The sequence below is a fragment of the Hyperolius riggenbachi genome, chromosome 2, assembly GCF_040937935.1.
Source record: "Hyperolius riggenbachi isolate aHypRig1 chromosome 2, aHypRig1.pri, whole genome shotgun sequence".
In the NCBI taxonomy this organism is placed as follows: Eukaryota; Metazoa; Chordata; class Amphibia; order Anura; family Hyperoliidae; genus Hyperolius; species Hyperolius riggenbachi.
This window is the reverse complement of record NC_090647.1, coordinates 370,822,789-370,848,501: the sequence shown is the minus strand read 5'-3', so window position 1 is coordinate 370,848,501 and position 25,713 is coordinate 370,822,789. Positions and strand designations below refer to the sequence as shown.

The window sequence follows — 25,713 nt, the reverse complement described above, 5'->3', positions numbered from 1 at the left end:
GTTAATCGCGGGAAAATCACTCCCGCAAAACGCCGGCGGTAATCATCGGCGTTTTGCGATTTTAGATGTGAACGGGGCCTGAATGAGGCAACAACAATAGCAGTATTGTGCACACAGCTCTGGGTGTGGGCTGTGGAATGTCACACACAGAGAAATGTACTATCAGTGAAATAATCATGCACTGGAGTGGTACTGTGCCAATTACACCAGAAAGGAAATGTATGCATCAACCAAGTGAACCTGACAAATCTGGCTTTGCAAATTTGGCCTATTGGCTAATCACGAGACATTGCTCATGCAAATATGCATTTGCTTTCGCATGCCTAAATATGCAGGGTCAAAAACCAAAACCGCAAAACAATCGCCCTGCGGGAATTAGTTCATGCTACATTAGCACTATCCAGGGGCGCCACGAGGAGGCTTCCCATTGCCCCCATACAACCGGGGGGCCGCGGGGGTCCCAGGCTCTCACCGCCTCGAACCCACACAGCGGCACCCCGGAGGGGGAGGCTGGGGGGTGCAGGCGATCTCCCCAGCGTGGCCAGCGCCGGGAAGGCATTGGGAAGCCTCCTCGTGGCGCCCCTGGATAGTGCTTTTTAATGGGGGGGGGGGTTCCAAGAGGGGGTGCTAGCTGATTGGCTGCCATGTGTCTGCTGACTGTGAGGTAAGGGGTCAAAGTTTGGCTCCATGATGATGTATAGGCCTTATGTTCGCAGTTCGCCGAGAACACAAACTGTTCGGGCCATCTCTATAAATAACCTCTTTCACTACCAATCTTTTCATACAGGTATCCTTAAGGATAATAACCCAGTGGGACAATTCTTGCAAGTAAGGAGGAACTGTATAGATGATTTGGACTTTGAAAGAGAAGCTGATACCCTAGAGAAACGTTTTCTAAGCAGAGGTTATCCTATGAAGGTAGTGAATCGAGCTTGAAAAGGAGCAACAGTGGCAAAATGAGTAGAACTCTTACAACTAAGGAGGACAAATGAGGATATGGTCACAATGTGCACAATGTATAATAAGCAGTGGACTAGCATATGGAGGATCATGGCTCGACATTGGCCCATTCACTTCAATATTTCTCTTATAATAATTGATATTATAGAATTTCTTGCACTTTATTACTATGATACATTTATTGACCTTTTTTGGCACAAAGCATTGCACTTATTACCTTATTGTCCTATAAAGACATTATATATTGAATATGTATGAGAGTGAGGTACTTATGTACTTTATTATTATTTGATTGTTTATCATGGTTTCACCCTTTGGTGATTTTTTTTAATTTATTGAATTATGGATTCTCAATAAAATTATTCTTCTACTTAACATTATACGTTGTCAGGTTGGTGCTTTCATTTGGGATCTGTCTTCGTGGTTGATTGTCGAGAGATACAGTATGTTATCACTTTTATGTGCTAAATGCAACCAAAATCCCTGTGTTTACTGTCCCAGTTTTTATAGCGAGTCTTCCTTTTTGGTGCTAGTCTAGATTAGGGGACCCAGCAAGCAACCTCATAAGGAACAGTTCTCCAATCACAGCACACTCTGCATTGTAGCTGTGTGTGTGTAGTTTACTACAACTCTGAACCTAGCAGTTTGAGGGGGTGCTGTCCACCCAATCATGTTCAGGAGTACTGCCAGCAGGTGGAGAGAATATGCTTTGGAGAAAAGAGAACAGTCTGGTGCTAAACATTACAAAAACAGTCGAGCTGCTCGCAGACTTCAGGAGGGCTGCCTCCACCCCTCCTCCCATCTTCATTGATAGCATGGAAGTGACAAGAGTACCGTGCACCCGTCTTCTGGGTACTACCATCTCCAGTGACCTCAGCTGGAAGGCTAACATCTCCACCATCCAGCGGAAAGCCCAGCAGAGACTATACTTCCTTCGCCAACTGAGGAAGTTCAGCATGGCCCAAGAGATTCTAACAAACTTCTATGCCGCCACCGTGGAATCGATCCTCTGCTCTTCCATTTTGGTCTGGCATGCTGGCACCACCGCCAGTGACAAGCACAACTACAGAGGGTCATCAGGACAGCCGAGAGGATCATTGGCAGACCCCTCCCCTCACTTGCACACCTATACAACACAAGGCTGCGTCCTAGGGCACTGAAGATAGCTAACAACTCTTCCCACCCAGGCAACCGCTACTTCAGTTTTCTCCCATTGGGCCGGAGGCTTAGGGCCACCCCCACGAGGACCGCCAGACACATGAACTAATTTTTTCACTCGGTTGTCAGCCTCCTAAACTCCCTCCACATTCTCCCATCGGTCCCACGTGACAAGGGGAATCAATCGGTCACACCAAATGACTAACTCAACCCCTATGTCAGCCTGAACTGTATACAGTTTTATGTACAATGAGCAATGTAAATGTAATTGATGTTCTTGATGTTCTTCTACTTGATTGTTGTTCCTCTGCTTGATGAGTCCTGCTTACTTTGTCCACCTATCCAAGTCCTTCTCTGGAGCTATGTATTGTGCTAAACCCAATTCCGGGCGTGACTGTTATGCTTGGCGAAATAAACATTTCTGATTTCTGATGTTAGCTGAATTTCCTTGAGATTTCCTGCTGGGTCACCTAAATTAGACTACCGTCCTGTATTTTGTGTAGCGTTGAGCTGGTTATCTTATACTGTTAAGCTTCCTGGTGTTCAATTCCTGCAGAATTTCTGTGCAAAGCATGGTTCAATTTAATTCTGCTCCAGGGCCTATGCCGCCTGACGCAACTGCGTCGCTTGGCATCACGGGCCAACCTCCCCTGCAGTGTGGATACATTTAGTGTGCTTTTTCATGAAACTGGTACCTGGCAGGGATGTCACCTCTAGCCATTACTATTTGTGTTTACTACTAAGATGATGTTTCACCAAGGGGGTGATTGAGAGGCAGTATCATTATACACATATGATGCTTTGATTTATCGGGATGGCCTAGAAAAACCCATAGAAAGTTTATTAAATAATTGCAAAACTAAAGGTTTTTTTTATTTTTTTTAACTTCCATTTTCAAGCTATTTGCATAAAGATTGCTTGGAATTCACATCAACTTGAAATGATTTGCATCTCAATGGCTATCCCTGGCAACTACAGTACATTGGATATCCACAGCAGCAACTGCAGCCAGGAGATTCTCAATGCCTCCTTTATTCTTTTAAAGGGGAACTTCAGCCTAAACAAACATACTGTCATTAAGTTACATTAGTTATGTTAACTAAAATAGATAGGTAATATAATCTCTTACCCACCTTGTTTTAAAAGAACAGGTACATGTTTGTGGTTTCATGGGTGCAGCCATCTTTTTCATAGGGGCAGTCATCTTTTTGGTTGAAAGGAGGTAACAGGGAGCATGAGACACAGTTCCAAGTGTCCTGATCACCCCTTCCAGCTGCACGCGGTAAGCTTCCAATCTCAAATTCAAAATTTAAAAATAAAAAAATTGGACCAAAACAGCAGAATGAGAACAACATCATGAATCCCATCATGCTTTGCACAGCATCAGAGGAAAAATGCCTGGGCAGTTTTCTTCTGTGCAGCAATTTGGACATAATGTCACACAAAACTCCAAAAGTGGGTTGGACAAAATTATTGGCACCCTTTCAAAATTGTGGATCAATAACATTGTTTCAAGCTTATGATGCTCCTTTAAACTCACCTGGGGCAAGTAACAGGTGTGGGCAATTTCACACCTGAAAGCAGATAAAAAAAAAAGTGAAAAGTCCACATAATCATTGCATTGTGTGTCTGTGTGCCACTCTAAGCATGGACAACAGAAAGAGGAGAAGAGAACTGGATTTAGAAACCTAAATTGTGGAAAAATATCAATGTCAAGGTTACAAGTCCATCTCCAGAGATCTAGATTTGCATCTCCCTGGGAGTGGTCGGGAGAGAAAAATTGCTGAAAGGTTGCAACGCAGGATAGTCCGGATGGCGGATAAGCAGCCCCAAACAAGTTCCAAGGAAATTCAAGCTGTCCTGCAGGCTCAGGAAGCATCAGTGGCAGCATGAACTATCCTTCCACTTTTAAATTAAATGTAATGCTATAGCAGAAGACCCAGGAGGACCCCACTGCTGACACAAAGACATAAAAAAAGCAAGACTACAGTTTGCCAAAATGTACTTGAGTAAGCCAAAATCCTTCTGTGGACAGATGAGACCAAGATAGAGATTTTTGGTAACGCACATCATTCTACTGTTTACTGAAAATGGAATGAGGCCTACAAAGAAAAGAACACAGTACCTACAGTGAAAAATGGTGTAGCTGGCAGACTAATTACATCATTCCCTACCATCCACGACGTCCTGGAGGGGGAATAGTAATTAACACTGCCGGGACTTGTGCAGGAGCAGCGCAAGCTGTATATCGGCTGTATCCTGCGCCCTAGTCTCCTGGCGGCGTATTCGTAGGTACGCTTTAAAATTGCTGTTGGGAAAAAACACCCTTCAAATAAGAGAGACCTGATGCAGTTTGCAAAGTCCAAAATTCCAGGTGAGCAGTGTAAGAAGCTCATTGATGGTTATAGGACTGATTTCAGTTATTTTTTCCAAAGGGTGTGCAACCAAATATTAAGTTAAGTCCAGCCCATTTTTGCAGTTTTAAATTACATTATGTCCAATTTGATTTTTTCCTACTTTTTTTTATTTTTATTTTGTTCCAATACACACAAATGGAATAAACATGTGTATAGCAAAACATGTGTTAATGCAATACTTTTCTGTGAAAAATACTTGATTTTCTGGAAAAAAATTTCTTGGGAGCCAACAATTTCGGCCATGACTGTATACCCTCAGTACATGCATTTGTTGTCATCTGCATTCTCTCTGCTCATTAGGAATTGAAAGCCTTATAAATGTAGGGAATATTGCCAGGGACTTGAGATGGTCAATAAAATGTTAATAATATTGGGATGCATGCAAATTGTGTGAAGCTTCAAATTAGGCCAAATTAACTTCTTGCCAATTTGCATTGGCCCAGTTCCATGCTGCATACAATTTTCATGCAACCTTGAATTATTAGCATCTTAATGGCCATCTCTAAAATAACAAAGTCCTACTTAGTGAATCTGCTCTGATTGGTGGACTACTATAGGCAGACCTTTAAATGTATGCCTTAAAACACTTTTCTCTGGTTACTTAGTTTTCTTTACCACTGAGAAGCAACAGTTTAACTTAACTAAAGCATGTGTATAGTTTTGGACTAAAGAGCTGCTCTGAAAGCTTATTTAGTTCTGGGATTCCATCCAAAGCTACTTAAGTCTGGGAGCACTCAGATTCTTGGCTCACCGTGGCATAAGGACAGCGTGGCATACTTTTTAGAGTTCTTAATATAACAATTTCTGCGCTAGACTGATGGGCTCTACAGGAGGTCCTGGATATCATTTAGTGTAACCTTGACCCTATCTTGTGGCTTGATATCTTAGCTTCTCTGTTCTTCTCACTGCAAACAAAAATGTCAACTCAGTTTACTTTAGCATCTCTTCCGTTTTCAAATCCCTGTGGTCAAAACAACATGCAATAGTGCTGTGAATGCAGGAAAGTTAGACTATTTTGTCAAATTGCATAATTTCTGTTAAAGAGAATCTGTACTGTGAAAATCTTACATAAATAAACGTGCCGGCCTGTTTGTTGTTTTTTCCTAGCCCCCACCCCCTGCGACATTTTGGTGCTCCCCGCTGCTTTCTTGGTAATTAAATCACTGTTTCATTCATTGTTTTTGTACACAATGAAGATGGCCGCCAAACAGGATATACATCATTGGAGCAGGTGCCCGTTTGCATTGGCTCCTCTCAAGCCTGATTTAACTGCTGAAATGTTACTGCCACTTGTTGCCTTAGCTGCTTGTCCTGGCTTTGAACTGAACAAGAACACATCCATGAGCTGCAGGCACGCTGGCTGTGAGCAGAGACCTTGCCTGTGACTTGTACACACAGCACCCACACAGAGCCTGATGGGGGCGTGGAGGGGGCGTGCATAACTTCTCCCTATCACAGCAGAGGCAGTGCATTATTCCCTGGGTCGATAAAGCTTGACAAAGGAAAGAAGATTAGATATATTACAGAGACCGCACAACTAGAAAAGCCTGCAGTAAATCAGACCACATTAGAATAGGTATAGAGGTAAAGGAATTTATAGGATAAATAGGACAGAATAAATAAGGCTGAACATTTTGTTACAGAGTCTCTTTAAGCTGGAAGGAACCCAAATAAGGCTTTCTATTACACTGCCTGGTTTGGTTCACACTGCAAGGGTTCAGTACCATAGATGATGACAGCACAAACACTGTCATGGTCCTGGGAGTGGAAGCCTTGTTCACAGGTCGTCCATTGGGTCCAATGCATCGGACATGTTATAAATGGCTTGCCATAATTATCGTGCATGTGGTAAGTTTGCATTCTATCACTGCAATGGACGGAATGGACACCAGATAAGAATCGACATGTCAGTACTATAGATGGTCAATAAGGTGGAAATCGTTCCAGGATTATGCAGATCTTGCATGCAAATTTATGGAGCCTGAATATGCAACGATCGAATTCTGCCAGGGTGGAATTCAACTGGTGCATTTTTTTGCAGATGGAATTGTTTGGTTGTGCACTAATCTTCAGGTACGAGAGGCTGCCACCGCTATCCCGATGTTTATTGTAATCAAAAAGGCACTTAGGGCTGGGACCCACTAGGGTTTTTTTTGGCAGCGTGTTGGGATCGATAGGCCAGTCATTCCCATAAACGCTTTGCCAATGAAACTGATTGGTGGGGAACCCACTAGTGCGATTAGGGGTAATTGCAAGTGCAGGACTTGCAGCAGTTTGAGCATGTTTATAGTAGTGCCGCAAAATTGCTTTCCAAAGTGGTTTTGCAGCAATTCGTGGAGGGAGCGATTGAAAATTTAAATAAAGATATTTATGCTTACTGGGTGTCTATTTCCGTTTTCCGTCTGTAGCCATGCCCCTTAACAGAAGAAGTCGCAGGCGCTTTTCTGACTGATCCTAGAGAAGCGCCTACGACCTCTTCCTTTAGGGGCGGGGTTACAGACGGAAGCCGGACACCATTGCTAATTGGAAGCGCTGTACAGTTTACAGTACAGCGCTTCTAATCGCCAGGAAAACGCAATCGCATTAGAAGTCGCTGCATCGATTTTAGAGTGCTGCAGCGATTCCTATTGGGCACCATGCCTTACAGCGAGTGGAATGGTTACCTTGGGATTAACCACTTGCCAACCAAGTGATTTCCCATTGATCTGTGCTGGGTGGGCTCTTCAGCCCCCAGCACAGATCGTATTGCAGGCAGGGCGATCAGACTTCCCCCCCTTTTTTCCCCACTAGGGGGATATCCTGCTGGGGGGTCTGATCGCCGCCGCTCTGCTGTGCCTTGCGGGGGGGCTCCTCAAAGCCCCCCTCCGTAGCGCTATTCCCCCCTCCCTCTCCTTCCCTCCCTCTCCCTGGCTCTGTGGGCGGTACAGGACGGCGATACGTCCTGTACCGCCTCTGATAGGCTTCAGCCTATCAGACGGCGGCGATCCCCGGCCTATCAGAGGCCGGGGATCGCCGATCTCCTTTACGGCGCTGCTGCAGCGCCATACAGTGTAAACTCCGGGGATTTCTTCCCCGCGTGCGAGCCGCGATCGGAGGCTCACAGGCAGTTCACGGAGACACCCTCCGTGAACTGACATGGAACGCCCGCTCTCCATGGAAACCCGCAGACAACCAGTTTACGCCGATCGGCGTTAGTTGGTCATCAAGAGGTTAAGGAATCCAAAATGATCGCTTTGTGCTGCTGGCACTGGTTCATCAATGGTGTCAGACCAGAAGCATGTCGCTATAACATGGGTTAAATGACCACTTACGCCTTTGCGACACACCTTCCGGTAGCAAGGCAACCCAAGCTTCCTGCACAGACCATATACAAATGGGCGTATGTATATAAATGTAATAGTTGGAGAAACTAAACAAATGTAAAATTTCAAATACATTCTTGTGTAAACACCAGGGCACAGCAGTGTCCACATTACCACGGTGCAGGCTGGGTTACTCCCAAAGCAATGTATTCCCTGGGCCTGTGGTGAGTGTCATAAGCTCACCAGTCTGCTGGCATGCCTCCTCCTGTGTCCCATGTCTTTCTCCATGGCCACCGGGGTTATGAAGTCAGTACATGTGACGGGCTCAGGTGATAAGTACGTCCATGGAGAAAGACTAGAATGACAGGGGGAAGTACACCAGAGCACAGGGGAGCCTGTGGCACGGGCCCCGCGGCTGGACAGATTCCCAATAGATTTCATGCTGAAATGAATTGGAAATGTGTTTGCACTACACTGGCAGCAACAGATCACTCTCCGATCATATCTGCTGTCCTTCTGTCAGTGTATGAGCACCTGGAGTGACCTAGAAAATGTCTTTGTTTGGAGGGCTACTGAGGGTGTTGCTAGGTTACATGAGCGGTTGCATCATTGGACTAAGTGTCATTTAGTGGTTACAGAGGTTAAGCAAAGTAGCACCCCCCCTAAACACATAATTCATAATCAAGAGAAGAAAGAAAAAAAAGACTTATCTAAAACTTTCTTTTCCATTCTCCATTCATTACAGTGGCAAGACGAGTTTGCTTTCACCTTAGACCCAGAGTTTGCCAGTGCACTCTCACTGCAATTTCCTAAGGGTTACATCCTTTCACCTACAATCTGTTACATATTGATTGACTGAGAGCTAAGTGTCTTGAGCTTGAAAGTTATGTATTTTTCTTTCATTGATGACCTCATGGTTACCTGATCCAAAGAGGACTTGACAGAAGGCATATCTCTCCTTATTCATACTTAGTATAAACGAGGGTTGATCGTAAAAGATCAGAGAGTGATCTGTTGGCTGCCCATACACCGCAGGCTGATTCCCAATCAATTTCATCATGAAATCTATCCGGAATCGGCCCTGTGCCACCACCTGTGCCACCTAGTCACCATTTTTGCTGTCCCTCAAATGTTAACGTGCCCCCCTTAGTGCCCGTGCATTAAAATCTCACCTGTTCCAACTGCCACCAGTGTCGCACGCATCACACACGTGCTAGTGCTATACGTGGCAGCCATGTGGGATGCGAATGGAGAAGCAGAAGCAGGTGGACACTTGTGGGAGCAAAACAGGTGAGATTTTATTGCATGGGCTCCCGGGGGGGCATAATTACTTTTTTTGGGGGGGGGAGGCAGTGGGCAGGGGTTTGATCATCAGACATCGCACGTCTTTACCGTTATGTCGTTATGCTTATTGCAGCACCAATTTTTATCCGATTAGATAAAATTGTGGAATCAGATGGTCGATTGGGCCACAAAATCGCTAGATGTATAGCTACCTCAAGAATCTGCAACAGAGTTAATAGTTCTAGTATTGATTTAGAAATCCAAGGTCTGTCACCTACTGGATGTCTAAAAAAGGAGACACAAATTCAATAGGTTCGAGAAAAAGGAAAAGGATGAGGCAATTTCAAAATGCACCTTTATTCTTCAGCTGGGTACAGATATAGTGGTAAGCAGTAGGAGTGATAGAAAGGTGGCCTGACAGCTGTTTCGTAATGTGACTCACGTTGTCAGAGGCCCAACCTAGACATCAACCATCAGTAAAGCCCAGTCTAATATGCTATCCCACTTAAAAGGGCTGGGCCACATTGCAGACCTCTTTTTGATAAGTCAGCGATGGATTTGCATTTTTAAAAACCGGCTCCCATTGACTTGCAAAATTGCAGTGATCACAATTTTTCCATGTTCAATCACAGACAAACAGAATGCCCAGACCACCGCAGCAAATGCAGTCCATGAGTGACTCCTATAATTTAGTGAGCCATGGGTCAGTAATGAGGAGTTGCACTTCTACTGCAGCAGGCAATTTTGCTTTCTGTATTGCAAAAACTAAAATATTTCCCAATTTATTTAGCATACAATTTTATATGCACATTTAATTAGATACATTAATTCAATCTAGGCCAGATTTAAAGATCGACTTGGGTTCCTCCAGTATCCAACTCTGGAGAGCCTTATAAAAATCAAACCAAGTATACATCAGAAATGTCCTTTTATACAGATAATATTAACAAGTAAAAAGGGTAGCGTATTATCTGTTGTTATTTAGAAACAGGTAGGGAAATGCACCTATCCAGTGATGACTAATAGAAGGAAGTTTGTGGGTCATCCAACCTGCAAGGGAGCCTGGGAAAGCTCCCAAACTGGGAGTAAATATCCTTGTCTAATCTTCACGTCCATGTGCTTTTGTAGCTTAGAGTAGGAATGCACAAACCAGAGACTTGGCATTCCGCTTCACATATTTGCAAATGTATGAGACAGAAACTTTCTTTTTTTATTTTATAACAGGTACTAGCTGCCAGGGGAATACTGTATTTTGTGTTTAGTTTGTCTAAAGGTGGCCCAGACACAGTCTGAGAGAACAATGTTGTATTCAGCGTATGAAAACAATGAAATGAATGGCAAAAATCTAACAGATGGATGTAGATTGAGCATAAACTACGCTGGCACAGTGAATTATGAGTTCATGGGAGGATAATGTGTAAAATCATGTTAAGGTGCAGCAGACCAGCACTAAGATAGACTTTTGGCAAAATGCATGTGTAAAAATTAGCATTATATGAATAAACCAAAATGTATTTAGTGGCTCTTTTTTTTTTTAGCCAACAGGTATATCTTCCAAAATTACTTCTCTAAAAATATATAAATAAATAAATAAAAAAAAAAAAGAAAGAGTGTGTAACACCAGCTTTGGACAATATTTTGTAATACAAACTCCCCTTCACATAGTGTACATACTGTATATTTCCTCATCCATCAGGATCTCTTCTTACTTTGATAGCCTCCGTGGAGGATGAGCCTGACTCGTGCTGAGACAAAAAGCTGAGAATAGTATGGACCAGTCATGCTCGTCAGCAGTTATAAAGTAAGGTTCCCCTTTTTTCCAGTGGAGCAGCCTTGGGGGGTGGGGGGACACTTCTGGGGCCCGCCCAGGGCCGTTTTGGGGGGGGGGCAGGACGGGTCACAGCATGAATGGAGAGCATAATCACCTACATCAGCGGAGAGGGGGGCAACTCCCCCCTCACCTCGGGCTCTCCCCTCCAGCATTAATAGGTGGTGTGACGTTTAGGGGATCGCAGCCAGCACGCAGTACACAGTTGCATAAAACACAAAGTCCATTTATTTGGCAGCAGTACTATAGACAGCTTTTTTCTAGCATAAATAGAAAATAAATGGCAAGCTTACTTCAGCTTTGTAGTCCATATAGCAGTAATAAGGGGGCAGGAAAAAATGGCGCACAGCTCTGCCGGAACATTATGGCGCCGCCATTCAATTTAGTATAAAACGCTGTTTAGCGTTCTGTAATTACATTATTGCGCATGGCCATTGTCAGGTTGGAAGAGAAAATTATGGTGTGGAGAAATTAAAAACATAACTGACTATTGATATAGTACAGTGGTAAAGCACTGAACTTTGGTGATATTTTTGTGCAGGTGCAGGTTCGAATCCAGTCAATGCTCCTTTTTTATTATTATTATTTATTGATAGATGCGCTGCTATCTGTAAATTGATAAAAGATTACAAATACTTTTTTTATGAAGTAAAAGTTTTGTGCTTTTAATATCCCAGCTGCATAACGTATGCAAGGTTACAGAAAACCTGAACTGAAAATTAAAAGTCAAAATAACCATACACAGGTCATACTTACCTCCCGTGTAGTCTACTCCTCAATCTCTTTCTCCTTTCCCGCGTCCTGTTTGTCCACTGTGATCAAGGGAGTTCTCTGTCCTCCATTTTGAAAATGGTCATTACCCCATAACAGCTTTCTGGTCAGCACACTTTTAAACTGTCATATCGCTCACTTGAGCCATAGGAAAACATAGACATTACTTGGCACATCAGTTGTCCTCTCAGCTATAACTGACAGTAACTGATAAATAACCGACAGCAACTGATATATTTCAATTCTGACAAAATGTTGTCAGAACTCGAAGCGATCACTGTCAGAAGAAAATGGTGCGCTTCTGAGAGGAACTAATGGCAAGGCAACTATGTAATGTTCATTTGAAGTTACCTCATGTGTTTATTTTAAATAATTTTACTCAGTACAGGTTGCCCTTTAAGAAGGAAGTGGGGACACAGAATAAAGATGAGAGACAAGGAATTACTGCCTGCAAATAGAGATGGCCCGAACGGTTCGCCGACGAACGGTTCCAGGCGAAAAACGGTTCGCCGGCGAAGGCGAACTTTCCTGGAAGTTCGATTCACCCCATAATGCTCTATGAGGGTCAACTTTGACCCTCTACATCACAGTCAGCAGGCACATTGTAGCCAATCAGGCTACACTCAGCCCTGGAGCCACTCCCCCCCCTTATATAAGGCAGGCTCCGCCGGCCATTACACTAACTCTTGTGCCTGTTATAGTCAGAATAGGGCGAGCTGCTGCAGATTGTTTCTCCTAGGGAAAGATTATTTAGGTTCTTGGCTTGCTCCTGGCTGAGTCTTATTGCTATAATAGCACCCCACAACAGCTCTTTTCAGAGCTAATCCTGTTCTTGTGATCTATTTTTTTTCTTCTGTGTGTCCCACTGACACTTGTGTTGCATAGACAGCCTTGCTAATTCATACTGTATGTGTGCCACTGCCAGCAGCCCAGCACATTCAGTGACTACCTGTGTGTGTGACAGGGAGCTGCACATTGTAATACCCAGTACTGCATATACCTAGTACCTGTTGTGTTTAGTTAACCCACCTCATCACTGCATATACCTACCTTTGTGTTCAGTGAACTCACCTCACTACATATAACTACCTTTTGTGTTGAGTGAACACACCTCACTGCATCTACCTACCTTTTGTGTTAAATGAACACACCTCAATGCATATACCTAGCTGTTGTGTTCAGTGAACCCACCTCACTGCATCTAACTACCTTTTGTGTTGAGTGAACACACCTCACTGCATATGCCTAGCTGTTGTGTTGAGTGAACCCACCTCACTGCATATAAATACCTTTTGTGTTCAGTGAACCCACCTCACTGCATCTACCTACCTTTTGTGTTCAGTGAACCCACCTCACTGCATCTACCTACCTTTTCTGTTCAGTGAACCCACCTCACTGCATCTAACTACCTTTTGTGTTGAGTGAACACACCTCACTGCATATGCCTAGCTGTTGTGTTGAGTGAACCCACCTCACTGCATATAAATACCTTTTGTGTTCAGTGAATCCACCTCACTGCATCTACCTACCTTTTGCGTTGAGTGAACACACCTCACTGCATCTAACTACCTTTTGTGTTCAGTGAACCCACCTCTCTGCATATAACTATCTTTTGTGTTGAGTGAACACACCTCACTGCATATACCTAGCTGTTGTGTTGAGTGAACCCACCTCACTGCATCTACCTAGCATCCCCAGAGATGGACAAAATGGACAAGCCAGGTAGCGGAAGAGGTAGAGGCAGACCCAGAGGAAGGCCACCTGGCACTGGCAGGTCTGTGCGAGGTCGTGTTGATGTGATTTCGTGCGGCCCTGGCCCAAAGTACAGTGCTCAGAAGAAGGCACGTCCCATCACTTCCCAAGATTGTCAGGACGTGCTTGACTATTTAACACAGAACACCTCATCTCCCGCAGCCACCAGCGCTACTGCAAGCACCACACCCATTGCATTTGACACTTCGCAGGAGTTATTTGGTGTGGAAATCACTGATTCACTGCCAATACTGCTACAACAAGATGAAGGCGCTAAGCTAGTTACATCACCTCATACGTCTGAGTTAGGTGGTGATACTATGGACGTAACGTGTGAGTAGGGGGATGATGAAGTACCTGGTGTTGGTGCGTTTTTAGAGGTGTCTGAGGAAAGCGAAGCTGGGCAGGATGATTATGATGACGATTATACGGATGCCATGTATGTTCCCAATAGAGGAGATGACCAGGGGAACAGTTCAGAGGGGGAGTCAGAAAGGAATAGGAGGAGACGAGTCCCTGAAAGAAGCAGAGGGAGCTCGTCCTCAGAAACAGCTGAGGGCAGTGTCCGGCGTCATGTATCACCAGCTATGGACAGCCAGCCAACATGCCCTTCAACGTCAGCTGCTGATGCCACCATAGTGCCATCACCCCGGGGGGCTCTGCGGTTTGGACATTTTTTAACGTGTGTGCCTCAGATCAGAGCAAAGCCATCTGTTGTCTCTACCTCCAAAAGTTGAGCCGTGGAAAGGCCAGCACTCACGTAGGGACAAGCGCCATACGAAGGCACCTGGAGAAAAGGCACTAACAGCAATGGGAAGAACACCTGAGGAAAAGCAGCACCCAAAAGACAAGCCACCCTCCTTCTCCTCTTCCTGCTTCAGGTGCAGCATCTTCAGCCGCTTTCTTCCTTACACCTTCACAGCCACCCTCCTCCACTCCGCCTCTGCCCTTGAGCGGTTCCTGCTCCTCTGCCCACAGCAGCCAGGTGTCCGTGAAGGAAGTCTTTGAGTGGAAGAAGCCAATTTCTGCCAGTCTCCCTCTTGCTTGGTGTCTGACAGCTGGCATGGCGGAACTATTCGCTCGCCAGCTTTTACCATACAAGCTGGTGGACCTGAGGCTTTCCGTAAATTTGTGGCCACTGGGACACTGCCGTGGAAGATACCAGGCCGCAATTATTTTTCTAAAAAGGCCATACCCAAACTGTACCGTGAAGTTGAGAGACAAGTGGTGTCATCTTTGGCGAAGAGCGTTGGGTCAAGGGTCCACCTGACCACGGATGCCTGGTCTGCCAAGCAAGGGCAGGGTCCCGCTACATTATGTACACAGCCCATTGGGTCAACCTGGTGAACGATGGCAAGCAGGGAGTATGTGGCTGCGCGGCGGAACAACTTGTGACACCTCCACGGCTTGCAGGCAGGCCTCCTGCCACCTCCTCTCCTTCTCCTTCTCCTCCTGCTACATCCTCTTCGCTGTCATCCTCCTCCTCCTCCTTGGCTGGGTGGTAGTTCAACTCTATTGGTGCTGCCATCTCCTCCTCTCCAGCTACACAGCCCCATCTGCCCAGAGCCTACGCTGCATGCCAGGTACAACGGTGTCACGCCATATTAGACATGTCTTGCCTCAAAGCGGAGAGTCACACTGGACCAGCTCTCCTAGCTGCTCTTAACAAAGAGGTGGAGCAATGGCTGACCCTGCACCAGCTGGAGATCGGCAACGTGGTGTGTGACAACGGCAGCAATCTCCTTTCCACGTTGAATTTGGGAAAGCTGACACATGTACCCTGCATGGCACATGTGCTGAATCTGGTCGTTCAAAGATTTGTGTCAAAGTACCCAGGCTTAGAGGACATCCTGAAGCAGGCCAGGAAGTTGTGTGGGCATTTCAGGCATTCTTACTTGGCCATGGCATGCTTTGCGGACATTCAGCTGAAAAACAACTTGCCGGTGAGACGCTTGATATGCGATAGCCCCACTCGCTGGAATTCGACCCTGCTCATGTTCTCTCGCCTGCTAGACAAGGAGAAAGCCGTCACCCAGTACCTGTACAATTACAGTAGAAGGACACAATATGGGAAGATGGGGATGTTTTGGCCACAGAACTGGACACTGATGCGAAATGCATGCAGGCTCATGCGGCCGTTTGAGGAGGTGACCAACTGAGTGAGTCGCGCTGAAGGCACCATCAGCGACTTGATCCCCTACACTTACTTCCTGGATCGTGCCGTGCGTAGAGTGGTGGATAAAGCTGTGGAGGAGCGTGAAGAGGAACAGTTATGGCAGGAAGAGTCGTAGGAGCAATTTTCATCTGAACCAGATGTTTCCTCAACACCTGCGGAAGCACAGAGGGGGGAGGAGGAGGAAGAAGAGGAGTCGTGTGGGGAAGAAGAGGAGTCAGACTCTGATGATGAGGAAGGTGTTTCTGTGGAGGAGAAGGAAAAGGCTGCGGCAGAAGAACAACCACAGCAGCCATCACAGGGGGCTTGTGCTGCTCGATGTTCCCGTGGTATTGTTAGTGGCTGGGGGGAGGAAGAGGACTTGCGTAACGTCACTCAGGAAGAGCAAGATGAGATGGATAGTACCTCTGAATCCGACTGTGCAGATGGCCCCTTTCATGTTGTCCAGCCTGTTGAGGGACCCCCGTATAAAAAAACTCAAGGGGAATGACCTGTACTGGGTTGCCACGCTACTAGACCCTCGGTACAGGCACAAAGTGGCAGACCTGTTACCAACTCACCTGAAGGCGGAAAGGATGCAGCACATGCAGAACAAGCTGACAATGATGCTTTACAATGCGTTTAAGGGTGATGTGACAGCACAACGCAATAAAGGTACCAATGACAGTAATCCTCCTCCCATATCCACGCAGGCAAGGACAGGATGCTCCAGCAATCTCATGGTGATGTCGGACATGCGGACATTCTTTAGTCCAACGCTTCACCGTAGCCCTTCGGAATCCACCCTCCACCAACGCCTGGACCGGCAGGTAGCTGACTACCTGGCCTTAACTGTGGATGTAGACACTGTGAGCAGCGACGATGAACCCTTGGACTACTGGGTGCGCAGGCTTGACTTGTGGCCAGAGCTGTCCCAATTTGGCATCCAACTTCTCTCTTGCCCTGCCGCAAGCGTCCTGTCAGAAAGGACCTTAAGTGCAGCTGGATGCATTGTAACTGAGAAGAGAAGTCACCTAAGTCACAAAAGTGTTCAGTACCTGACCTTTATCAAAATGAATGAGGCATGGATCCCGGATGGCTACTGCCCGCCCAAAGAGTAAGTCAGTCCCCACACACAGCATCTCTGCATGTACGCCATGTGACTGCTGGCTGCCTGCCCCAAGACTGAGTCGCTCTCCACACAGCACCACTGCCTGCCAGCCACTTGACTGCATTCTCCGCCACCAACAGGGTCCAGGACTCCAGGCGGATTTCTGAATTTTTTAGGCTGCTGCTAGCAGCGGCCACTTTAATAATTTTTCTGGGGCGTTTACATGCAACAACAAAACAAAAGGCATGTACATGTGCCCATCCCCCTTCTTGATCATTACCTTGCCGCGGTGAAAGGGCTTGCGTATCACAATGAAGCAATGACCGCCGGCTGTATGAGTGTCTGGGGGTTGGCACACCAAAGATGAAATGGTTGTTGCTTCATTGTGGTCAGACCAAATTTGATCAGCTGGACAGTCACTGTTCTGTCATTCAGCTACATCAGCCGGGTGACCATATGGGCTGTAAAGCCACCATCACCTGCACTCTCATCATGGTGCGCACCAGTCCAGCATGGCCGTCACTACACAAACGGCTGTTTGCAGTCACTGCATACCTTTCACTGCATCTGTGACTGCACATTGTATTCTACCTGGCAGTCAGTGCATACCTTTCACTTGACTGGATGGCAGACTTGCCCTCCATAACTGATTCTCGTCAAAGAATTTAAAGTAGATTCATTACATTAGGGCCTCAAAAGTCCTCCTGAGTCCTGTATTGTTATTTTTGGTAACTACCTCGGGGTGGGCATGCCTGCTGCCCTCCTTGCCTGGATGTGTGGTGGTAGCCGTTTGTTAGGCTACAACTCCAGACCGGAATCACACCAGGAAGGATTCCCCGGCCATTACCCATGGTCAGTGGTCACAATGGCAGACTTGACCTCCATAACAGATTCTCGCCGGAGACCAACCTGTTGAATTGCAGTGAAGGCACCATCAGACTTGCCCTCCATAACTGATTCTCGTAAAATGATTTAAAGTTGATTCATTACATTAGGGCCTCAAAAGTCCTCCTGAGTCCTGTATTGTTATTTTTGGTCACTACCTCGGGGCGGGCAAGCCTGCTGCCCTCCTTGCCTGGATGTGTGGTGGTAGCCGTTTGTTAGGCTACAACTCCGGACCGGAATCAGACCAGGAAGGATTCCCCGGCCATTACCCATGGTCAGTGGTCATAATGGCAGACTTCACCTCCATAACAGATTCTCGTTAAAGGATTTAAAGTTGATTCATTACAGCAGGGCCTCGAAAAAGTCCTGGTCGTCGGTTCTTTTACTTTTACATTTAGGACCAGTGTATCCCCTGCCGTGCCTGCTGCCTTTCTTGTGGTAGCCGTTTCTTAGGTTCCAACTCCGGAACAGAATCGAAACAGGATTCCTTGGCCTGTTGGATGGTTACCCGCCGTGGACACCATGGTACTGTGAAAGTACCAAAGAAAGTTTCACACAGTTGAATAAATGGCAGAGTTGCCCTCCATAACACATTCTTGGCAAATGCTTTCGACTTGGTTTGTCTTACGCTGGGTCAAGGGTCCATCTGACCACAGATGCCTGGTCTGCAAAGCGTGGTCAGGGCAGGTACAGGACTTATACAGCATGGGTCTCAGGCTCCCACTTCGGACTGGAATTGAACCCTGATTCCCCGGCCATTACCCTTGGTCACAATGGCAGACTTGCCCTCCATAATAGATTCTCGTAGCAGGTACTGAACAGCAAGTAAAAAATGTAATGTAAAAAAAATAGATGTAAGCTTTAACAATGGTAGAGAAAGAACCATCGAAAGTTGATAAGGCAGACAGACATTACCTAACCAGACATCACTGAGTGAGGAAGAGCAATCCTCGCCATGGTGCGCAGTAGTCCAGCACGGCCGTCACTACACAAACAGCTGTTTGCTGTGTGTTACACAGTGAGTTTGGTGTGTCCGTGTGAAGCAGTACTCTAATTACACTCCCTGATTGATGTATACACGTGCAAGAAGTTTTAAAGAGAATCTGTATTGTTAAAATCGCACAAAAGTAAACATACCAGTGCGTTCAGGGACATCTCCTATTACCCTCTGTCACAATTTCGCCGCTCCCCGCCACATTAAAAGTGGTTAAAAACAGTTTTTAAAAGTTTGTTTATAAACAAACAAAATGGCCACCAAAACAGGAAGTAGGTTGATGTACAGTATGTCCACACTAAGAAAATACATCCATACACAAGCAGGCTGTATACACCCTTCCTTTTGAATCTCAAGAGATCATTGTGTGTTTCTTTCTCCCTGCATCTCTCAAGGACGCGAAGTTTCAGGCTGCTCGTTTCTTCCTGCAAACAGCTTTGCCCTTGTCTAATTCCTCAGTATGTGAAAGCCCAGCCAGCTCAGAGGACGATTTATCCAGCTTGTAAAAGATAAGAGAGAAGAGAGAAGCTGCCCTAATCTAAATAATACACAGGCAGTGTGCATAGAGGGGCCTGGAAGGGGTAGTTCATAGCAGAACCACAACACTGAAGAACTTGGCAGCCTTCCAGACACAGGCTGACAAGTCTGACAGGGGAAAGATACATTGATTTATTACAGAGACGGTAATAGCAGAAAGTGCTGCAGTAAGCCAGAACACATTAGAATAGCTTTTGGAACTTGTAGGATGATAAAAAACAGGATGCAATTTTTGTTACGGAGTCTCTTTAAAGCACTTTAGGCCTGTAATTTAGCATTCAATTTCTGCCCTTAAAACGCTGCTTTGCGTCAAATCCAGATTTTTTTTCCCCGGGACTTTTGGCATGTATCCCACTCCGCCATGCCCCCCTCCAGGCCCCTTGAAACATCTTTTCCATCACTTTTCTGGCCAGCATAAGTGTTTATAGTTTTCCAAGTTCGCCTCCCCATTGAAGTCTATTGCGGTTCGCGAAAGCTCGTGTGAACCGAACCTTCCGCGGAAGATTACAAACGGGTTTCATGAACCCAAAACCGGAGGTTTGGGCCATCTCTACCTGCAAACTGATGAAAAATAGCTGCACTGATTAGTCAAAGAGAATCACTACAGCTATTTTTCGTCAGTTTGCAGTCAGTAATTTCTTGTCTGTCATCTTTATCTTAACCTTGCATACGTTATGCAGCTGGGATTTAAAAAGCACAAAACTTTTACTTCATAAAAAGTATTTTTAAACTAATCTTTTATTAATTTACAGATAGCAGCAGTATCTTTATCTACTAAAGTAAAAAAAGTAACAATGAGCAGATTCAAATTTGCAAAATTAACTTTCTAGACCAGTGCTTTACCACTGTGCTACACATCCTTTTCTCCAACCTGCTCTAACAATATTCATACATAGTTTTACATCACTATGTGAAACAGCACCATCTATCGTTTTAATGTTTGACTGCAAACATCACAGTGCAGCCTGAGTCTCAAGCATGCCCTGTAAACAATGCCGGCAGCAGCAGAGACTAGAGGAGCTCCCGACCGTGGATGGATGAAGACGTACAGCGTGGTCATTTGCCTTGAGCTGACGAGGGCAGCCACCCAGCACCTATGGCTTCACATCAGGGAGAGCAAAGCAAGTAAGAAGCCAATAAACAGGAGTTTATTGTGGGCAGTAATCTACAGTGATGTGAAAAACTATTTGCCCCCTTCCTGATTTCTTATTCTTTTGCATGTTTGTCACACTTAAATGTTTCTGCTCATCAAAAACTGTTAACTATTAGTCAAAGATAACATAATTGAACACAAAATGCAGTTTTAAATGATGGTTTTTATTATTTAGTGAGAAAAAAACCCTCCAAATCTACATGGCCCTGTGTGAAAAAGAAATTGCCCCCTGAACCTAATAACTGGTTGGGCCACCCTTAGCAGAAATACTTGCAATCAAGCGTTTGCAATAACTTGCAACGAGTTCTTTACAGCACTCTGGAGGAATTTTGGCCCCCTCATCTTTGCAGAATTGTTGTAATTCAGCTTTATTTGAGGGTTTTCTATCATGAACCGCCTTTTTAATGTCATGCCACAACATCTCAATAGGATCCAGGTCAGGACTTTGACTAGGCCACTCCAAAGTCTTCATTTTGTTTTTCTTTAGCCATTCAGAGGTTTATTTGCTGGTGTTTTTTGGGTCATTGTCCTGCTGCAGCACCCAAGATCGCTTCAGCTTGAGTTGACGAACAGATGGTCGGACATTCTCCTTCAGGATTTTTTGGTAGACAGTAGAATTCATGGTTCCATCTATCACAGCAAGCCTTCCAGGTCCTGAAGCAGCAAAACAACCCCAGACCATCACACTACCACCACCATATTTTACTGTTGGTATGATGTTCTTTTGCTAAAATGCTGTGTTACTTCTACGCCAGATGTAACGGGACACGCACCTTCCAAAAAGTTCAAATTTTGTCTCGTCGGTCCACAAGGTATTTTCCCAAAAGTCTTGGCAATCATTGAGATGTTTTTTTAGCAAAATTGAGAAGAGCCTTTAAGGGAACCAGAGACGCCAGAAAAAAAGATTTTATACATACCTGGGGCTTCCTTCAGCCCCATACGCACGGATCGCTCCCATGCCGCCGTCCTCCGCTTCCTGTATCAGCCGGTTCTGGGTCCCGTAGTTTTCGGCCAGTCGGCGTCAGCACACGGCCAATTGTCCGCATCACAGGGGCTCCCAGCATACCCTTACGTGTAGAGGGATCCCCTGATCATGCGGACAATTGGCCGCGTCCGCCGGAAGTGACGGGACCCGGTACCGGCGGATCCAGGAAGCGGAGGATGGCGGCGTTGGAGCGATCCAGGCTTATGGGGCTGGAAGAACCCCCAGGTATGTATGAAATCTTTTTTTCTTTTTCTATGTCCGGCATCTCTGGTTCCCTTTAATGTTCTTTTTGCTTAAAAGTGGTTTGCGCCTTGGCTATCTGCCAGGCAGACCGTTTTTGCCTAGTCCCTTTCTTATGGTGGAGTCGTGAACACTGACCTTAATTGAGGCAAGTGAGGCCTGCAATTCTTTAGATGTTGTCCTGGGGTCTTTTGTGGGCTCTCTGATGAGTTTTCTCTGCGCTCTTGGGGTAATTTTGGTCGGCCGGCCACTCCTGGGAAGGTTCATCACTGTTCCATATTTTTGCCATTTGTGGATAATGGCTCTCACTGTGGTTCGCTGGAGTCCCAAAGCTTTAGAAATTGCTTTATAACCTTTACCAGACTGATAGATCTCAATTACTTTTGTTCTCATTTGTTCCTGAATTTCTTTGGATCTTGGCATGATGTCTAGCTTTTGAGGTGCTTTTGGTCTACTTCTCTGTGCCAGATAGTTCCTATTTAAGTGATTTCTTGATTGAAACAGGTGTGGCAGTAATCAGGCCTGGGGGTGACTACAGAAATTGAACTCAGGTGTGATAAACCACAGTTAAGTTATTTTTTTAACAAGGGGGCAATCACTTTTTCACACAGGGCCATGTAGATTTGGAGTTTTTTTTTCTCACTAAATAATAAAAACCATCATTTAAAACTGCATTTTGTGTTCAATTATGTTATCTTCGACTAATAGTTAACGGTTTTTGATGAGCAGAAACATTTAAGTGTGACGAACATGCAAAAGAATAAGAAATCAGGAAGGGGGGCAAATAGTTTTTCACATCACTGTTAAAACGCTATTTACCGTTTTTATAACAATGGTAAATAGCGTTATATTACATAACCATGCACCATTTTTTCCCTGCGCCTCTTTTGGGTGTATGCCAGTAGTAATAGTCCAGCTGATTGAAATACAGATCATTTAAGCCAAAGCCATACAAACAGCAGTCCCAAAGTATGGTTTGGCTCTCTCAGTAATATCTACTAAACAGACTTGTCAGGAGCTCAGCAGCACACATGCTCCTCCACATCAACTCCACTCAGACTGCATGTGAGCTGCTTCCTGATATGCAAATAGGTTAGAGCTTTCCATCAGCTCTACAGAAAACCAGGTGTGCACCTGGGTGGAATGGGAAGTGCCGCCCTTCTTTTCCTCCCTTCCCTCCCATTCCGGGAGTCCGGCCCTGGAAAAAACAACAAAGGCAGCAACTGGCTTGCTGCCAAACAATACCCGGACTCCGTTCCAGGTAGGTACACATCTCATTTTTAAAGGTACCACAGTCCAAATAAAGGGAAATGTACCTCCCGTCCAGCACCCAGCCAATGCCCCCTAAAGTGGCAGCAGCGCAGGCAGGAACACAGGCATACCTCTTTGCATCCCACCGTCGGAGGTTCCGCTCTCTAAGCGCATGACACTACTTCCTGTTTATCAGGAAGTAGCATGTGGCACTTAGAGATCGGACCTCCGCGGTGGAACACAGAGGTATGCCTGTGTTCCTACCCGCCACTGCTGCCACCTATTAATGCTGGAGTGGGAGTGTTGAGGGGAGAGCCCAAGGTGAGGGGGGGAGTGGCCCCCTACCCCACTGATGTAGAAGGCCATGCTCTCCCTTCATGCTGCAACCCCTCCTGCCCCCAAACCGGACCTGAGCGGGCCCCGGCGGAGGGCATCCAAATTTTCGCAGGGGAGCCCAGTGATTTGTAGTTATGCCCCTGCTTTTTTCCTTATTCGTTTTTGCTCTAAAATTTGCGTTCCTATGCAACTTGAAATCTGCATTCACACACAAACTCAGATTTTAAGGTGAAACATGCATGCAAAAAACTGCACATTTTATGCCAAAAAAATGAAGAATTATAAGTATAAAAAGGTTATTTGTATCACTTAGGTGATAAATAGATCATTTATGAGAAGTTTTATGAATAGAGCGTGTGTTGGAAACTTTTATTATACTCAAAATGTATACTACACCCTTGCTTGACACATTTTGGTAAGTTACAGGCAAACATTTCATGAAAATTAATGGAACCACTTTTTGCACAGAAATCCAGAAAAAATTGAACACCAGGGAGGAACTTCATCACCCAATCAGTAGTAGATTCCAGAGGCGTATCTAGAATGGGTGCAGGTATGGCTCGTGCCATGGGCGCCACAACACCATGGGCGCCATGGCTGCCTTCTCCTCCCTCATGCTTCACCACCATACTGAAGGATGCCTCTCAGGCATGTGTACCTGCTCTTATACTGGAGGACATCTCTCACTACCTATACTGGGGGGGGTCTAATTATACAGGGGGATAAACAGGGGCATAACTAAGCCCCACCGGGCCCCCCTGCAGAATTTCAGAGCGCCCCCCCCCCCCCCGGGGCCCGCTCGTGACCGGTTTTTGGGTGCTGGAGGGGTGGCAGCATGAGGGGAAAGCCTTGCCCACAGTCGGCGGGGAGAGGGGAAGTTCCCCCCTCTCCCTCACCTCGGGGCTCTCCCCTCTGCGCTCCCCTCCAGCTAGTGAACCTGTGTGGGCAGCGAGCAGCAGCGGCGGCAGGATACATACCTTCTTCCTTGCGTTCCATCGCCGCCTTCTCGCTCTAGCAGCTGACGTCCCTTCCGGAAGCGGAAGTGACGTCAGCCGCTAGAGCGAGAAGGCGGCGATGGAACGCAAGGAAGAAGGTATGTATCCTGCCGCCGCTGCTGCTCGCTGCCCACACACATTCACTAGCTGGAGGGGAGCGCAGAGGGGAGAGCCCCGAGGTGACGGAGAGGGGGGAACTTTCCCTCTCCCCGCCGACTGTGGGCAAGGCTTTCCCCTCATGCTGCCACCCCTCCAGCCCCCAAAAAACGGCCCCGAGCGGGCCCCAGGGGGGGGGGGGGGGGCGGCCCCCCCGCGGGCGCAGACGCTGCAGGGCCTATTGTTACGCCCCTGGGGATAAATGCCAAATCTATGCTGGGGGGGGGGTTACCTATACTGAGGGACTACTTATACTGGGGGGGATGCCTCTTACCACTTATGCTAAAGAAGGCTACTTACACGGGGGAGGGGGGTTACTTATACTGGGGGGGGGTTACTTATACTGAGGGGAACCTCTCATTACCTATACTGAGGGACTACTTATACTGGGGAATACCTCTTACCACTTATGCTAAAGAAGGATACTTATACTGGGAAGACATCTCTAACTACATATAATGGGGGGGGGGGGGGGGGCTGGAACGTAAACATGGGTCTAATTATACTGGGTGAACTACCTCTGGCTACCTATACTAGGGTGCTACCTCTGCTTACTTTTACTTGGGGGTTAACTTTAGCAACCTATACTGGGGAGACTTGTATCACTGAAAGAAAAGAAGCTGTTATTATGGGCAAGGTGGTCTGATGGGGGAGGGGGGTGCAATTTCAGTGTTTGCCATAGGTGCTATGTCACCCAGATATGCCCCTGCCTCTTTCCCAAGTGAAATCTTTACCTTTTCTCAAATAGATAATCAGGCTGAAATTGTGTGGTTGAAATTGAGGTGAAACCCCTCCCCCAGTGTGATGTCAAAGCCATGTTCATGACAGATTCCTGTTTGTGAACTTTGTTGCATTGTGGGAAATAAACGCTGTTTCCAACTGACATGCAGTCAGTATCTCCCTCTGTGCATCCTATACAATAAAACCCCTGTGTCCCTGCGTCCTTCTGTGACCATGTGTCCGTGGTTTTGCCCTACCGCACATGCGCAGCACGTGGGTGGCCATTGGGACAGCAGGAGGATGGGACCAGGAGGGTGTGCGTGTTCATGTGTGCTGACCTGCGGGCGGTGTGGCGATGTTGGATGGCAGGAGGGGAGGGGGGTTGTGAGGTCAGAGGCCTAGGGCCCGTTATTGTAACAGGCCTTAAAGGGGCACTATGGCGAAAAATGGTAAAATTTAAAATATGTGCAAACATACAAATAAGAAGTACACTTTTCCAGAGTAAAATAAGTCATAAATTTATTTTCTCCTAAGTTGCTGTCACTTACAGTAGGTAGTAGAAATCTGACAGAAGCGACAGGTTTTGGACTAGTCCACCTCTTCATAGGGGATTCTCGGGGATTTATTTATTTTCAAAAGCACTTAGTGAATGGCAGTTGCTCTGTCCAACTGCCAAAAAACTATGTAGCGAGCAGGGAAAGCTGGCCAGCATCGTTGTTTAAATCC

General features: G+C 46.1%; 2 long non-coding RNA genes across 3 annotated transcripts in view; one reads left to right on the top strand and one right to left on the bottom strand.

Annotated features, from left to right (window-relative positions):
* Positions 1-25,713, bottom strand: part of LOC137544492 (uncharacterized) — a 73,243-nt gene that overhangs the window by 7,352 nt on the left and 40,178 nt on the right. The window lies entirely within an intron of this gene.
* The window catches only part of LOC137544491 (uncharacterized), a 44,841-nt gene continuing 39,268 nt past the window's right edge, over positions 20,141-25,713 (top strand). Inside the window, exon 1 of the long non-coding RNA XR_011025882.1 lies at positions 20,141-20,276. This is a non-coding gene — a long non-coding RNA (uncharacterized lncRNA). The remainder of the gene's footprint in view (positions 20,277-25,713) is intronic.